The 15,447-nt window shown below is 50.5% G+C and overlaps 2 protein-coding genes across 2 annotated transcripts in view; one reads left to right on the forward strand and one right to left on the reverse strand.

Moving 5' to 3' along the window:
- The window catches only part of LOC143808883 (uncharacterized), a 145,460-nt gene extending 137,730 nt beyond the window's left edge, over positions 1-7,730 (reverse strand). The window contains exon 1 of the mRNA XM_077292052.1: positions 7,389-7,730. The gene's annotated coding sequence lies outside the window, so the exon portion shown is untranslated. The remainder of the gene's footprint in view (positions 1-7,388) is intronic.
- LOC143808891 (uncharacterized) overlaps positions 7,666-15,447 on the forward strand; it is a 38,556-nt gene continuing 30,774 nt past the window's right edge. Inside the window, exon 1 of the mRNA XM_077292069.1 lies at positions 7,666-7,907. The gene's annotated coding sequence lies outside the window, so the exon portion shown is untranslated. The remainder of the gene's footprint in view (positions 7,908-15,447) is intronic.

Below are 15,447 nucleotides of genomic sequence, written 5' to 3' on the forward strand. Positions count from 1 at the left end.
TCTATGGGGTGTAACTAGGAGGGTCACTGGTGGAGAAGGGTGTAATAATATGTGGTCCCATATGCTCTAGGGGGTATAAATAGGAGGGTCACTGGTGGAGAAGGGTCTGGGTGTAATAATACACTCCATAGAGCATATGGGGCTACGTAACTAGGAGGGTCACTGGTGGAAAAGGGTGTAATAATATGTGGTCCCATATGCTCTAGGGGGTAGAACTAGGAAAGTCACTGGTGGAGAAGGGTCTGGGTGTAATAATACGTGGCCCCATATGCTCTATGGGGTGTAACTAGGAGGGTCACTGGTGGAGAAGGGTTCGGGTGTAATAATGTGTGACCCATATGCTCTAGGGGGTATAACTAGGAGAGTCACTGGTGGAGAAGGGTCTGGGTGTAATAATATGTGACCCCATATGCTCTAGGGGGGTATAACTAGGAGAGTCACTGGTGAAGGGTCTGGGTGTAATAATATGTGGCCCCATATGCTCTAGGGAGTATAACTAGGAGAGTCACTGGTGCAGAAGGGTCTGGGTGTAATAATATGTGGCCCCATATGCTCTAGGGGGTATAACTAGGAGGGTCACTGGTGGAGAAGGGTCTGGGGGTAATAATATGTGGCCCCCATATGCTCTAGGGGGTATAACTAGGAGGGTCACTGGTGGAGAAGGGTCTGGGTGTAATAATATGTGACCCCATATGCTCTAGGGGGGTATAACTAGGAGAGTCACTGGTGAAGGGTCTGGGTGTAATAATATGTGGCCCCATATGCTCTAGGGGGTATAACTAGGAGAGTCACTGGAGGAGAAGGGTCTGGGTGTAATAATATGTGACCCCATATGCTCTAGGGGGTATAACTAGGAGAGTCACTGGTGCAGAAGGGTCTGGGTGTAATAATATGTGGCCCCATATGCTCTAGGGGGTATAACTAGGAGGGTCACTGGTGGAGAAGGGTCTGGGGGTAATAATATGTGGCCCCATATGCTCTAGGGGGTATAACTAGGAGGGTCACTGGTGGAGAAGGGTCTGGGGGTAATAATATGTGGCCCCATATGCTCTAGGGGGGTATAACTAGGAGAGTCACTGGTGGTGAAGGGTCTGGGTGTGATAATATGTGGCCCCATATGCTTTAGGGGGTATAACTAGGAGGGTCACTGGTGGAGAAGGGTCTGGGGGTAATAATATGTGGCCCCATATGCTCTAGGGGGTATAACTAGGAGGGTCACTGGTGGAGAAGGGTCTGGGTGTGATAATATGTGACCCCATATGCTCTAGGAGGTATAACTAGGAGGGTCACTGGTGGAGAAGGGTCTGGGTGTGATAATATGTGACCCCCATATGCTCTAGGGGGTATAACTAGGGGGGTCACTGGTGGAGAAGGGTCTGCGTGTAATAATATGTGACCCCATATGCTCTAGGGGGTATAACTAGGAGGGTCACTGGTGGAGAAGGGTCTGGGTGTGATAATATGTGGCCCCATATGCTATAGGGGGTATAACTAGGAGGGTCACTGGTGGAGAAGGGTCTGGGTGTGATAATATGTGACCCCATATGCTCTAGGGGGTATAACTAGGGGGGTCACTGGTGGAGAAGGGTCTGCGTATAATAATATGTGACCCCATATGCTCTAGGGGGTATAACTAGGAGAGTCACTGGTGGAGAAGGGTCTGGGTGTGACAATATGTGACCCCATATGCTCTAGGGGGTATAACTAGGAGAGTCACTGGAGGAGAAGGGTCTGCGTGTAATAATATGTGGCCCCATATGCTCTAGGGGGTATAACTAGGAGAGTCACTGGTGGAGAAGGGTCTGGGTGTAATAATATGTGACCAATATGCTCTAGGGGGTATAACTAGGAGAGTCACTGGTGGAGAAGGGTCTGGGGGTAATAATATGTGGCCCCATATGCTCTAGGGGGTATAACTAGGAGGGTCACTGGTGGAGAAGGGTCTGGGTGTGATAATATGTGGCCCCATGTGCTCTAGGGGGGTATAACTAGGAGAGTCACTGGTGGAGAAGGGTCTGGGGGTAATAATATGTGGCCCCATGTGCTCTAGGGGGGTATAACTAGGAGAGTCACTGGTGGAGAAGGGTCTGGGTGTAATAATATGTGGCCCCATATGCTCTAGGGGGGTATAACTAGGAGGGTCACTGGTGGAGAAGGGTCTGGGTGTAATAATATGTGACCCCATATGCTCTAGGGGGGTATAACTAGGAGAGTCACTGGTGAAGGGTCTGGGTGTAATAATATGTGGCCCCATATGCTCTAGGGGGTATAACTAGGAGAGTCACTGGTGCAGAAGGGTCTGGGTGTGATAATATGTGACCCCATATGCTCTAGGGGGGTATAACTAGGAGAGACACCGGTGGAGAAGGGTCTAAGAGTAATAATATGTGACCCCATATGCTCTAGGGGGTATAACTAGGAGGGTCACTGGTGGAGAAGGGTCTGGGTGTAATAATATGTGACCCATATGATCTAGGGGGTATAACTAGGAGGGTCACTGGTGGAGAAGGGTCTGGTTGTAATAATATGTGACCCCATATGCTCTAGGGGGGTATAACTAGGAGTCACTGGTGAAGGGTCTGGGTGTAATAATATGTGGCCCCATATGCTCTAGGGGGTATAACTAGGAGAGTCACTGGTGCAGAAGGGTCTGGGTGTAATAATATGTGGCCCCATATGCTCTAGGGGGTAGAACTAGGAGGGTCACTGGTGGAGAAGGGTCTGGGGGTAATAATATGTGGCCCCATATGCTCTAGGGGGTATAACTAGGAGGGTCACTGGTGGAGAAGGGTCTGGGGGTAATAATATGTGGCCCCATGTGCTCTAGGGCGGTATAACTAGGAGAGTCACTGGTGGAGAAGGGTCTGGGTGTAATAATATGTGGCCCCATATGCTCTAGGGGGTATAACTAGGAGGGTCACTGGTGGAGAAGGGTCTGGGTGTAATAATATGTGGCCCCATATGCTCTAGGGGGTATAACTAGGAGGGTCACTGGTGGAGAAGGGTCTGGGTGTAATAATATGTGACCCCATATGCTCTAACGGGGTATAACTAGGAGAGTCACTGGTGAAGGGTCTGGGTGTAATAATATGTGACCCCATATGCTCTAGGAGGTATAACTAGGAGTCACTGGTGGAGAAGGGTCTGGGTGTGATAATATGTGACCCCCATATGCTCTAGGGGGTATAACTAGGGGGGTCACTGGTGGAGAAGGGTCTGCGTGTAATAATATGTGACCCCATATGCTCTAGGGGGTATAACTAGGAGAGTCACTGGTGGAGAAGGGTCTGGGTGTGATAATATGTGACCCCATATGCTGTAGGGGGTATAACTAGGAGAGTCACTGGTGGAGAAGGGTCTGGGTGTGATAATATGTGACCCCATATGCTCTAGGGGGTATAACTAGGAGGGTCACTGGTGGAGAAGGGTCTGGGGGTAATAATATGTGGCCCCATATGCTCTAGGGGGTATAACTAGGAGGGTCACTGGTGGAGAAGGGTCTGGGTGTGATAATATGTGGACCCATATGCTCTAGGGGGTATAACTAGGAGGGTCACTGGTGGTGAAGGGTCTGGGTGTAATAATATGTGGCCCCATATGCTCTAGGGGGTATAACTAGGAGAGTCACTGGTGCAGAAGGGTCTGGGTGTGATATGTGACCCCATATGCTCTAGGGGGGTATAACTAGGAGAGTCACCGGTGGAGAAGGGTCTGGGTGTAATAATATGTGACCCATATGCTCCAGGGGGTATAACTAGGAGGGTCACTGGTGGAGAAGGGTCTGGGTGTAATAATATCTGACCAATATGCTCTAGGGGGTATAACTAGGAGAGTCACTGGTGGAGAAGGGTCTGGGGGTAATAATATGTGGCCCCATATGCTCTAGGGGGTATAACTAGGAGGGTCACTGGTGGAGAAGGGTCCGGGTGTAATAATATGTGACCCATATGATCTAGGGGGTATAACTAGGAGAGTCACTGGTGCAGAAGGGTCTGGGTGTGATAATATGTGACCCCATATGCTCTAGGGGGGTTTAACTAGGAGAGTCACTGGTGGAGAAGGGTCTGGGTGTAATAATATGTGACCCCATATGCTCTAGGGGGTATAACTAGGAGGGTCACTGGTGAAGGGTCTGGGTGTAATAATATGTGGCCCCTTATGCTCTAGGGGGTATAACTAGGAGAGTCACTGGTGCAGAAGGGTCTGGGTGTGATAATATGTGACCCCCATATGCTCTACGGGGTATAACTAGGGGGGTCACTGGTGGAGAAGGGTCTGCGTGTAATAATATGTGACCCCATATGCTCTAGGGGGTATAACTAGGAGAGTCACTGGTGGAGAAGGGTCTGGGTGTGATAATATGTGACCCCATATGCTGTAGGGGGTATAACTAGGAGAGTCACTGGTGGAGAAGGGTCTGGGTGTGATAATATGTGACCCCATATGCTCTAGGGGGTATAACTAGGAGGGTCACTGGTGGAGAAGGGTCTGGGGGTAATAATATGTGGCCCCATATGCTCTAGGGGGTATAACTAGGAGGGTCACTGGTGGAGAAGGGTCTGGGTGTGATAATATGTGGACCCATATGCTCTAGGGGGTATAACTAGGAGGGTCACTGGTGGTGAAGGGTCTGGGTGTAATAATATGTGGCCCCATATGCTCTAGGGGGTATAACTAGGAGAGTCACTGGTGCAGAAGGGTCTGGGTGTGATATGTGACCCCATATGCTCTAGGGGGGTATAACTAGGAGAGTCACCGGTGGAGAAGGGTCTGGGTGTAATAATATGTGACCCATATGCTCCAGGGGGTATAACTAGGAGGGTCACTGGTGGAGAAGGGTCTGGGTGTAATAATATCTGACCAATATGCTCTAGGGGGTATAACTAGGAGAGTCACTGGTGGAGAAGGGTCTGGGGGTAATAATATGTGGCCCCATATGCTCTAGGGGGTATAACTAGGAGGGTCACTGGTGGAGAAGGGTCCGGGTGTAATAATATGTGACCCATATGATCTAGGGGGTATAACTAGGAGAGTCACTGGTGCAGAAGGGTCTGGGTGTGATAATATGTGACCCCATATGCTCTAGGGGGGTTTAACTAGGAGAGTCACTGGTGAAGGGTCTGGGTGTAATAATATGTGACCCCATATGCTCTAGGGGGTATAACTAGGAGAGTCACTGGTGGAGAAGGGTCTGGGTGTGATAATATGTGGCCCCATATGCTCTAGGGGGTATAACTAGGAGAGTCACTGGTGGAGAAGGGTCTGGGGGTAATAATATGTGGCCCCATATGCTCTAGGGGGTATAACTAGGAGAGTCACTGGTGGAGAAGGGTCTGGGTGTAATAATATGTGGCCCCATGTGCTCTAGGGGGTATAACTAGGAGGGTCACTGGTGGAGAAGGGTCTGGGTGTAATAATATGTGGCCCCATGTGCTCTAGGGGGTATAACTAGGAGAGTCACTGGTGTAGAAGGGTCCGGGTGTAATAATATGTGGCCCCATATGCTCTAGGGGGTATAACTAGGAGAGTCACTGGTGTAGAAGGGTCCGGGTGTAATAATATGTGGCCCCATATGCTCTAGGGGGTATAACTAGGAGAGTCACTGGTGGAGAAGGGTCCGGGTGTAATAATATGTGGCCCCATATGCTCTAGGGAGTATAACTAGGAGAGTCACTGGTGGAGAAGGGTCCGGGTGTAATAATATGTGGCCCCATGTGCTCTAGGGGGTATAACTAGGAGGGTCACTGGTGGAGAAGGGTCTGGGTGTAATAATATGTGGCCCCACATGCTCTAGGGGGTATAACTAGGAGAGTCACTGGTGGAGAAGGGTCTGGGTGGAATAATATGTGACCCCATATGCTCTAGGGGGTATAACTAGGAGAGTCACTGGTGGAGAAGGGTCTGGGTGTAATAATATGTGGCCCCATATGCTCTAGGGAGTATAACTAGGAGGGTCACTGGTGGAGAAGGGTCTGGGGGTAATAATATGTGGCCCCATATGCTCTAGGGGGTATAACTAGGAGAGTCACTGGTGGAGAAGGGTCTGGGTGTAATAATATGTGACCCCATGTGCTCTAGGGGGTATAACTAGGAGGGTCACTGGTGGAGAAGGGTCTGGGTGTAATAATATGTGGCCCCATATGCTCTAGGGGGTATAACTAGGAGGGTCACTGGTGGAGAAGGGTCTGGGTGTAATAATATGTGGTCCCATACGCTCTAGGGGGTATAACTAGGAGAGTCACTGGTGGAGAAGGGTCTGGGTGTAATAATATGTGGCCCCATATGCTCTAGGGGGTATAACTAGGAGAGTCACTGGTGGAGAAGGGTCTGGGTGTAATAATATGTGACCCCATATACTCTAGGGGGTATAACTAGGAGAGTCACTGGTGGAGAAGGGTCTGGGTGTAATAATATGTGACCCCATGTGCTCTAGGGGGTATAACTAGGAGAGTCACTGGTGGAGAAGGGTCTGGGTGTAATAATATGTGGCCCCATGTGCTCTAGGGGGTATAACTAGGAGGGTCACTGGTGGAGAAGGGTCTGGGTGTAATAATATGTGGCCCCATACGGTCTAGGGGGTATAACTAGGAGAGTCACTGGTGGAGAAGGGTCTGGGTGTAATAATATGTGGCCCCATATGCTCTAGGGGGTATAACTAGGAGGGTCACTGGTGGAGAAGGGTCTGGGTGTAATAATATGTGGTCCCATACGCTCTAGGGGGTATAACTAGGAGAGTCACTGGTGGAGAAGGGTGTGGGAGTAAAAAAAAAAGGGCCCTCCATGCGGGGACAGACAGGTCCAATCTCATTAGACAAGGGGGCGGTCCGTCCTCCAGAGCAGACAAGGGGGCGGTCCCTCCTCCAGAGCAGACAAGGGGGCGGTGCCTCCTGTAGAGGAGACAAGGGGGCGGTGCCTCCTCCAGAGGTTACAAGGGGGTGGTCCCTCCTCCAGAGAATACAAGGGGGCGGTCCCTCCTCCATAGACAAGGGGGCGGACCCTCCTCCAGAGGAGACAAGGGGGCGGTGCCTCCTCCAGAGGAGACAAGGGGGCGGTGCCTACTGTAGAGGTGACAAGGTGGCGGTCCCTCCTCCAGAGCAGACAAGGGGGCGGTCCCTCCTCCAGAGCAGACAAGGGGGCGGTGCCTCCTCCAGAGTTGACAAGGTGGCGGTCCCTCCTCCAGAGTTGACAAGGCGGCTGTCCCTCCTTCAGAGGAAACAAGGGGGCGGTGCCTCCGTCCTGGCAGTGTGCGGCCCGCGGGGAGGACACACAGACTGCAGGGAGGGAGCAGAACACCGGACAACCGGCCACTCTGTGCCTAAGAGAGAGGAAGCCATGAGTGCACAGCCTGTGTGAGAGCTGCGCCCGAGTCCTGGCTGCTGTCACCTCACCTGATACCGCAGAGAGGCCGCAGCCGTGTGAAGACGTCCTGTGTGCAGCGGCTGACACCAGAGACAATAGCAGGCACCCACTGCGGGAGATGCTGGAATGTACGGGCTCTTTCCGGGTGTGACGTCACTTCCGTCACGTGTTATGGGCGTGTTCTCTTTTAGCAGGACTGTACAGGTTGTAGTGTAACGCCCACTCGCACGTGACCACAACCTCCACTGGTGATTGGCCTGAGCCAGACTCCGCCCACTATTATGACATAGGGTCACAGAGTTCGATGTCACCACAGGTCCTTCACCAGCGCTGTTCTACAGAGCCCCGCCCCGCGATCACATGGCGCTGACGTCACCACAGGTCCTTCACTACCACCTCCTGCAGAGCCCCGCCCCGCGATCACTTGGTGCTGACGTCACGGCAGGTCCTGCAGCTCTCGCAGTGCAGTGGGTGCCTGCTATTGTCTCTGGTGTCAGCCGCTGCACACAGGACGTCTTCACACGGCTGCGGCCTCTCTGCGGTATCAGGTGAGGTGACAGCAGCCAGGACTCGGGCGCAGCTCTCACACAGGCTGTGCACTCATGGCTTCCTCTCTCTCAGGCACAGAGTGGCCGGTTGTCCGGTGTTCTGCTCCCTCCCTGCAGTCTGTGTGTCCTCCCCGCGGGCCGCACACTGTCAGGACGGAGGCACCGCCCCCTTGTCTCCTCTGGAGGAGGCACCGCCCCCTTGTCTCCTCTGGAGGAGGCACCGCCCCCTTGTCTCGTCTGGAGGAGGCACCGCCCCCCTTGTCTCCTCTGGAGGAGGGACCGCCCCCTTGTCTCCTCTGGAGGAGGGACCGCCCCCTTGTCTCCTCTGGAGGAGGGACCGCCCCCTTGTCTCCTCTGGAGGAGGGACCGCCCCTTTGTCTCCTCGGGAGGAGGGACCGCCCCCATGTCTCCCACCACACGGAGGGACCGCCCCCTTGTCTCCCACCACACGGAGGGACCGCCCCCTTGTCTCTTCATCTCCATAAAGCATTTCAGCCGATGGAAGCATGAAGTGCTCCAAAATCTCCTGATAGCTATCTGCATTGACCCTGCCCTTGATGAAACACAGTGGACCAACACCAGCAGCTGACATGGCACCCCACACCATCACTGACTGTGGGTACTTGACACTGGACTTCAGGCATTTTGGCATTTCCTTCTCCCCAGTCTTCCTCCAGACTCTGGCACCTTGATTTCCGAATGACATGCAAAATTTGCTTTCATCAGAAAAAAGTACTTGGGACCACTTAGCAACAGTCCAGTGCTGCTTCTCTGTAGCCCAGGTCAGGCGCTTCTGCCGCTGTTTACCTGGGGAATGCGGCACCTGTAGCCCATTTCCTGCACACGCCTGTGCACGGTGGCTCTGGATGTTTCCACACCAGACTCAGTCCACTGCTTCCTCAGGTTCCCCAAGGTCTGGAATCGGTCCTTCTCCACAATCTTCCTCAGGGTCCGGTCACCTCTTCTCGTTGTACAGCGTTTTCTGCCACATTGTTTCCTTCCAACAGACTTACCATTGAGGTGCCTTGATACAGCACTCTGGGAACAGCCTATTTGTTGAGAAATTTCTTTCTGGGTCTTACCCTCTTGCTTGAGGGTGTCAATGATGGCCTTCTTGACATCTGTCAGGTCGCTAGTCTTACCCATGATGGGGGTTTTGAGTAATGAACCAGGCAGGGAGTTTTTAAAAGCCTCAGGTATCTTTTGCATGTGTTTAGAGTTAATTAGTTGATTCAGAAGATTAGGGTAATAGGTCGTTTAGAGAACCTTTTCTTGATATGCTAATTTATTGAGACAGGTTTTTTGGGTTATCAGGAGTTGTATGCCAAAATCATCAGTATTAAAACAATAAAAGACCTGACAAATTTCAGTTGGTGGATAATGAATCTATAATATATGAAAGTTTAATTGTAATCATTACATTATGGTAAATAATGAAATTTAACACTATATGCTAATTTTTTGAGAAGGACCTGTACAGGAGAGAATGTTTAATATTTTTTTTTCCCTGTAAACTCCAATTTCTCATATCTTTCAAATGTTTTGTCAGTCCTTAAAGTGGAGTCAAAGTGTGACCCCATTGTTCTCAGCAGCGATCTGGGGTCAGAGATGCTTCCAGGGGTCTTCTCCTTGCTATTCTCCCTCCGTTCAGCACTTTCCCAATGCATTTGAACATTTTGACTGCCCCCTCAGATCTCTATGTAGGGTCTTATCCAAACCATTGACACCAACTAGAAAAATAGGAAATATAATCCAAAAATATCTCGCAGTAATAATTCATCCATCTTTATTAAGACAGACAAAAAAAACATAAAAAAGAAAAAGACTAAAGCAAACATTAAAAAACAATTAAACGACATTGTGGTTATAGGTTAGTAACGGGCACATTGTTATCACAAATACCACTTTAAATAGCAAGTCTAGATGTGTGTGTGTGTGTGTGTGTGTGTGTGTGTGTAATATATACGTGCCATAATGTACAAAACCAGTACCCCAGCGCATGTTTCGCATGCAGCTTCATCAGGGGGTACTGGGGCAGAGTTCTATCTAAGTATATACAATCTAGGTATATATAATAAAAATGTCACCTGTCATCCCTCTATGTTGATGGGCACGTGCGCCCCACCCATCACTGCATCGCTCGCTACGACCAGCATCCCAGAAGCCACACTGCGCATTTCTTTTTAGGATCTACAGGAAAAAAGCTCGGCTTCTCCATTGACTCCCATGTTGCTCGAATCGAACATGTGAGCATTAGGAATTGCTTGGTTTGAGCACCTGAGCATTTCAGTGCTCGCTCATCCGTAATGAAGTTTTTCTGCAGGTTGAGATTGAGGGGACTGTTATGTTGGGCTGGTGGTTAGGAGCACTAGAAATGACCAGATGAGCAAACTAGCAATACAGGACGAGCTCTGGGAAGTGGGAGCTCTGCTGACCGCAACCGCTAATCCTATCACAACAACTAGAAATAGCCGTGGAGCGTTCCTGACTCTGCCTAGACGCCTCTTCACAGCCTAAGAGCTAACTACCCCTAAAGATAGAAAATACAGCCTACCTTGCCTCAGAGAAATTCCCCAAAGAAATAGGCAGCCCCCACATATATTGACTGTGAGTTAAGATGGAAGTCACAAACACAGGAATGAAATAGGTTTCAGCATAGGAGGCCAGACTGAACTAAACAGACTGAGGATAGAAAAGGTATCTTTGCGGTCAGCATAAAAAAATAACAAAAAAACACGCAGAGTGTGCAAAAGGAACCACCGCACCGACTCACGGCGCGGTGGTGCCACTCTGCATCCCAGAGCTTCCAGCTAACAAGATTAAATATAATAGCAAGCTGGACAAAAACACAGTGGTAACAAATAAGCTAGCAGGGACTTAGCTTTTGCTGAAGTAGACAGGTCATCTGAAAGATCCAAGAGAACTGAACCAGTACTAGGACATTGACAGCTGGCATCAAGTAACGATCTGAGTGGAGTTAAATAGAGCAGCCAGCCAAGGACTGAACGAGATCAGCTGGAGAAGGAATCTCAGAACCAGCAGCTCCACTCACAGCCACCAGAGGGAGTCCATGAACAGAACTCGCCGAAGTACCATTCATAACCACAGGAGGGAGCTCGAGAACAGAATTCACAACAGTACCCCCCCCTTGAGGAGGGGTCACCGAACCCTCACCAGAGCCCCCAGGCCGCTCCGGACGAGCCAAATGAAAGGCATGAACAAGATCGGCAGCATGAACATCAGAGGCAACTACCCAGGAATTATCCTCCTGAACATAACCTTTCCACTTGACTAGGTACTGAAGTTTCCGTCTCGAAATACGAGAATCCAAAATCTTCTCCACCACATACTCCAACTCCCCCTCAACCATCACCGGGGCAGGAGGATCAACGGAGGGAACCACAGGAGCTACATATCTCCGCAACAACGACCTATGGAACACATTATGGATGGCGAAAGAAGCTGGAAGGTCCAAACGAAATGACATCGGATTGATAATCTCAGAAATCTTATAAGGACCAATGAAACGAGGCTTAAACTTAGGAGACGAAACCTTCATAGGAACAAAACGAGACGACAACCAAACAAAATCCCCAACACGAAGTCGGGGACCAACACAGCGACGGCGGTTAGCGAAACGTTGAGCCTTCTCCTGGGACAATGTCAAATTGTCCACTACGTGAGTCCAAATTTGCTGCAACCTGTCCACCACAGAATCCACCCCAGGACAGTCCGAAGGCTCAACCTGCCCTGAAGAAAAACGAGGGTGGAAACCAGAATTACAGAAAAAAGGCGAGACCAAAGTGGCCGAGCTGGCCCGATTATTAAGGGCGAACTCAGCCAAAGGCAAGAAGGACACCCAATCATCCTGATCAGCAGAAACAAAGCATCTCAGATATGTTTCCAAAGTCTGATTGGTTCGTTCGGTTTGGCCATTTGTCTGAGGATGGAAAGCTGAAGAAAAAGACAAATCAATGCCCATCTTAGCACAAAAGGACCGCCAAAATCTTGAAACAAACTGGGAACCTCTGTCCGACACGATGTTCTCCGGAATGCCATGTAAACGAACCTCTGGAGGAGGGACCGCCCCTTTGTCTCCTCGGGAGGAGGGACCGCCCCCATGTCTCCCACCACACGGAGGGACCGCCCCCTTGTCTCCCACCACACGGAGGGACCGCCCCCTTGTCTCCCACCACACGGAGGGACCGCCCCCTTGTCTCCTCCTAGTTATACCCCTAGAGCATATGGGGTCACATATTATTACACCCAGACCCTTCTCCACCAGTGACCCTCCTAGTTATACCCCTAGAGCATATGGGGCCACATATTATTACACCCAGACCCTTCTCCACCAGTGACCCTCCTAGTTATACCCCCTAGAGCATGTGGGGTCACATATTATTACACCCAGACCCTTCTCCACCAGTGACTCTCCTAGTTATACCCCCTAGAGCATATGGGGCCACATATTATTACACCCAGACCCTTCTCCACCAGTGACTCTCCTAGTTATACCCCCTAGAGCATATGGGGCCACATATTATTACACCCAGACCCTTCTCCACCAGTGACCCTCCTAGTTATACCCCTAGAGCATATGGGGCCACATATTATTACACCCAGACCCTTCTCCACCAGTGACTCTCCTAGTTATACCCCCTAGAGCATATGGGGCCACATATTATTACACCCAGACCCTTCTCCACCAGTGACCCTCCTAGTTATACCCCCTAGAGCATATGGGGCCACATATTATTACACCCAGACCCTTCTCCACCAGTGACCCTCCTAGTTATACCCCCTAGAGCATATGGGGCCACATATTATTATACCCAGACCTTTCTCCACCAGTGACCCTCCTAGTTATACCCCCTAGAGCATATGGGGCCACATATTATTACACCCAGACCCTTCTCCACCAGTGACCCTCCTAGTTATACCCCCTAGAGTATATGGGGCCACATATTATTACACCCAGACCCTTCTCCACCAGTGACCCTCCTAGTTATACCCCCTAGAGTATATGGGGCCACATATTATTACACCCGGACCCTTCTCCACCAGTGACCCTCCTAGTTATACCCCCTAGAGCATATGGGCCCACATATTATTACACCCAGACCCTTCTCCACCAGTGACCCTCCTAGTTATACCCCCTAGAGTATATGGGGCCACATATTATTACACCCGGACCCTTCTCCACCAGTGACCCTCCTAGTTATACCCCCTAGAGTATATGGGGCCACATATTATTACACCCAGACCCTTCTCCACCAGTGACCCTCCTAGTTATACCCCCTAGAGTATATGGGGCCACATATTATTACCCCCAGACCCTTCTACACCAGTGACTCTCCTAGTTATACCCCCTAGAGCACATGGGGCCACATATTATTACACCCGGACCCTTCTACACCAGTGACTCTCCTAGTTATACCCCCTAGAGCATATGGGGCCACATATTATTATACCCGGACCCTTCTACACCAGTGACTCTCCTAGTTATACCCCCTAGAGCACATGGGGCCACATATTATTACACCCAGACCCTTCTCCACCAGTGACCCTCCTAGTTATACCCCCTAGAGCACATGGGGCCACATATTATTACACCCAGACCCTTCTCCACCAGTGACTCTCCTAGTTATACCCCCTAGAGCATATGGGGCCACATATTATTACCCCCAGACCCTTCTCCACCAGTGACTCTCCTAGTTATACCCCCTAGAGCATATGGGGCCACATATTATTACACCCAGACCCTTCTCCACCAGTGACCCTCCTAGTTATACCCCCTAGAGCACATGGGGCCACATATTATTACACCCAGACCCTTCTCCATCAGTGACCCTCCTAGTTATACCCCCTAGAGCATATGGGGCCACATATTATTACACCCAGACCCTTCTTCACCAGTGACTCTCCTAGTCATACCCCCTAGAGCACATGGGGCCACATATTATTACACCCAGACCCTTCTCCATCAGTGACCCTCCTAGTTATACCCCCTAGAGCATATGGGGCCACATATTATTACACCCAGACCCTTCTCCACCAGTGACCGTCCTAGGTATACCCCCTAGAGCATATGGGGCCACATATTATTACACCCAGACCATTCTCCACCAGTGACCCTCCTAGTTATACCCCCCTAGAGCATACGGGGTCACATATTATTACACCCAGACCCTTCTCCACCAGTGACCCTCCTAGTTATACCCCCTAGAGCATATGGGGCCACATATTATTACACCCAGACCCTTCTCCACCAGTGACTCTCCTAGTTATACCCCCTAGAGCATATGGGGTCCTCATATTATTACACTCAGACCCTTCTCCACCAGTGACTCTCCTAGTTATACCCCCTAGAGCATGTGGGGCCACATATTATTACACCCGCACCCTTCTCCACCAGTGACCCTCCTAGTTATACCCCCTAGAGCATATGGGGCCACATATTATTACACCCGGACCCTTCTCCACCAGTGACCCTCCTAGTTATACCCCCTAGAGCATATGGGGCCACATATTATTACACCCAGACCCTTCTCCACCAGTGACTCTCCTAGTTATACCCCCTAGAGCATATGGGGTCCTCATATTATTACACTCAGACCCTTCTCCACCAGTGACCCTCCTAGTTATACCCCCTAGAGTATATGGGGCCACATATTATTACACCCAGACCCTTCACCAGTGACTCTCCTAGTTATACCCCCTAGAGCATATGGGGCCACATATTATTACACCCAGACCCTTCTCCACCAGTGACTCTCCTAGTTATACCCCCTAGAGCATATGGGTCACATATTATTACACCCAGACCCTTCTCCACCGGTGACTCTCCTAGTTATACCCCCTAGAGCATATGGGTCACATATTATTACACCCAGACCCTTCTCCACCAGTGACTCTCCTAGTTATACCCCCTAGAGCACATGGGGCCACATATTATTACTCCCAGACCCTTCTCCACCAGTGACTCTCCTAGTTATACCCCCTAGAGCATGTGGGGTCACATATTATTACACCCAGACCCTGCTCCACCAGTGACTCTCCTAGTTATACCCCTAGTGCAGGGGTCCCCACCCTGTAGCTCAGGAGCCACATGTGGCTCGCGGTCCCATGAATTGTGGCTCGCGGCTGTCTGCCGGCTTTGTGCATTAGCTCCAGATTTAGTAAACGGGTATGGAGAGCACATCTCAAAATGGTGAAATTTGTGAGTAGCCCTGCACAGAAGATTTGGGTACACTTCTACTGGTCTTAGGGGTTTAGAGATAATTTAAATATGGCACGCTGGAGACAGGATGATACTACCGGTCAGAGGAGGTGCTTGAAGCTGAATGTGATTGTGTTGGGAGTGATGGAAGAATGCTGAATGGGGTTTGGTGGGAACCGCTGGATCTTGGTATTCTGATTCAGGGTGATTTGTGTGGAAAAGCTTTGGTTATCATTATACCCATAATGGGGGCTTTGGTTGCCACTACTGTGAGGGGAGCAGGAGCTGAATGTAGCGCTCAAGGTCAGAAAGGTTGGGGAC

The sequence above is a fragment of the Ranitomeya variabilis genome, chromosome 2 (genome assembly GCF_051348905.1).
Source record: "Ranitomeya variabilis isolate aRanVar5 chromosome 2, aRanVar5.hap1, whole genome shotgun sequence".
Lineage (NCBI taxonomy): Eukaryota > Metazoa > Chordata > Amphibia > Anura > Dendrobatidae > Ranitomeya > Ranitomeya variabilis.